Here is a 2,337-nt window from a genome sequence, read left to right as displayed (position 1 = left end):
AACTCCCACAACACTTTAGAGTCTGGGTTTGAGAGTCAAACCTAAATATCAGAGCTGCACCTACCCAGGTCTGCGATCTTGGATAAGACACCTATCCTTTCTGGGCCAAATTATTCTCATCTGTAGACTGAAGATTTACATATATAAAATATTTCAAAAAACCTAACCTAGTGACTGGCTGATATGAAGCACTAATTTCATGTTAGCTGTTATTATCACCATCATTATCATGATTATCATGGGTGATTATATTATCTATTCCATAGAATTTGGACGATTAAATGAGAACATATGTCAAACACCCAACACAGTGCTCAGCATAAATTGTGTGCTAAATAAATGATAGAAATAGTTGACTGTATTTATCTCTCCCTTCATATACTTACCTCATTCTCTATTGTGTTATTTCTATTTGTGTTCATGTCTTGATCTCTTCCTCTAATTTATAAACTCTCTCGAGCGCACAGAGTTCCTCTCTCTTTCTCTCCCTGTCCCTCTTCCCAATAGTAAACATAAAAGACCCAGTGCTGTGGATTAGTTAGGTTCTTTAAAATTTAGTAAGCCCATTCAACATTGTATTGTTTTCCAGTTAGCATCTCTCCTATTAACCCATTAACTCTATGGTAGGGAACGTCTGGTCTAAGGCCCATGAAATCATTTGGTCTGATCCTGCCAAGGCACTAGGGGTGAGTTAATTAAATGTTTGACCAAATAAAGCAGGCTAATTTTTAACTTGATGATATTGTATGGCCTGTGAATAATGTTATAAATATCCAAATGGTCCTTGGCAGAAAAAAAGTTTCCCCACCCCTGCAACTGATCAACAGGGCCATTTATCCCTAGGGCAAGTCATGGCATATGTATTCCAACCACTGATCCACTGATCACAGAATTAGCAATATACAGAATCTTAGCTTCGAAAGTTTTCAGAAAACAATGGTCTTGATAGTGTGTTTATATGAGCAGAATGGATTTTTTGGGCCTTCAACCTTTACTGTTCCTTCGCTGCAGGCGTCAATTTGAGCAGCGCTATCAGCTCTGAGGGTTAGTAACAAATGGCTTTTTCCCTGGCCCCCTCAGCCGCTGACCTCTCTCAGTGGTGGAGAAAGGATGGTGGGCCTGAACAGTGCCATCGCCGCGCATGTGCAGTGCCCTCTTCATCAGGTACTGCATTTACTTTGACCAAGAGACAGAATGATCCCAACTTCAAGAACAGGCTCAGAGAACAAAGAAAGAAACAAAAGTTTGTCAAGGAGAGAGTTGGACTCTCCAAATGACCTGACCTTAAAGGTGCTGAGGCTGTTCAGAAATTCTTCCTTGAAGAAATACAGCCCAAGGTGAATATGAAAAGGGTGTAGATCATCTGACCAATGTAATTGTGGTGTGTAGACAGCCACAGAAGTTACTGCAAATGTTACAGCAAACACTCCCACCACCAGTGTAGCAGATGCTTCTAAGCTTCCAATAATTAGTTGTAGAATTATAAGTGTTCAGAGCTTGGCTGAAGACGATGTGGAATGAGAAACAAATGTCAACATATTAATCTCAATTAAAAATATTTTTAAAATCTTGACTTGGAAGATGAACAGCTATGGGGGAATAAGGGCAAATATGTTTGCTATGGCCTGTTCTACACTGAAATCTACCAAAGCTAATTTTTACTTTGCATAGATCTATTTGTCTTGTTTTTATTTTTCCCAGTGAAGAGTGTATTTTGATAGAGAGCTTTTCATTTTATAAATACACTATGACTTACCAAAATATCATGGATTTTGTTTATTCCTAAAACGTGTAACTAAAATGGACACATATTATCATACTATGTACATCAAAAATATCTAGTGCTCAGTTTTGAAAAACAAAAAAAGTAGAGGAAGGTTGAAGAATACACATTTTTTAAACTAGTACATTTTGTTGCACATAAGAAAATTTGATGGAAATGTGAGTTTGTCTATCAAAACTGGGTATTAAAATCTTTGAGATAAACAAAAGAATGGATTTTTGTACCACTCTCAGGCTTCTGCTATCTAAATGGAGTGACATTAGGCAGCAGCCTAATTCAGGGCACCATCAAGTCCCTCTTAGACTACCACAACAACTTCTTAAGTGTTTCCCAGCTTTCACTCATGTCATCCACACAGCAGCTACAACAATCTTTAGAAAATAGGAAGTCAGATCAAAGCATTCCCTCCTCAAAACCTTCCAATGGCTCCTATCTCATGTATAAAGTCCAATTTCCTTCCCATAGCATACAAGACTCTGCATAATATGGCCCTTGGGTATTTATTAACCTCCATCTTGTTTCATTCTTTCCCTTGCCCATTCTGTACCACCTGT

At 38.2% G+C, this 2,337-nt stretch overlaps 1 pseudogene; it reads left to right on the top strand.

Moving 5' to 3' along the window:
- Positions 1-1,110: 1,110 nt before the first annotated feature.
- Positions 1,111-1,521, top strand: LOC118653755 (annotated as a pseudogene).
- The last annotated feature ends 816 nt before the right edge of the window (positions 1,522-2,337 follow it).

This window comes from Myotis myotis, unplaced genomic scaffold (genome assembly GCF_014108235.1).
Source record: "Myotis myotis isolate mMyoMyo1 unplaced genomic scaffold, mMyoMyo1.p scaffold_m19_p_4, whole genome shotgun sequence".
Classification (NCBI taxonomy): domain Eukaryota; kingdom Metazoa; phylum Chordata; class Mammalia; order Chiroptera; family Vespertilionidae; genus Myotis; species Myotis myotis.
This window is presented reverse-complemented; position numbering and strand designations above follow the sequence as displayed.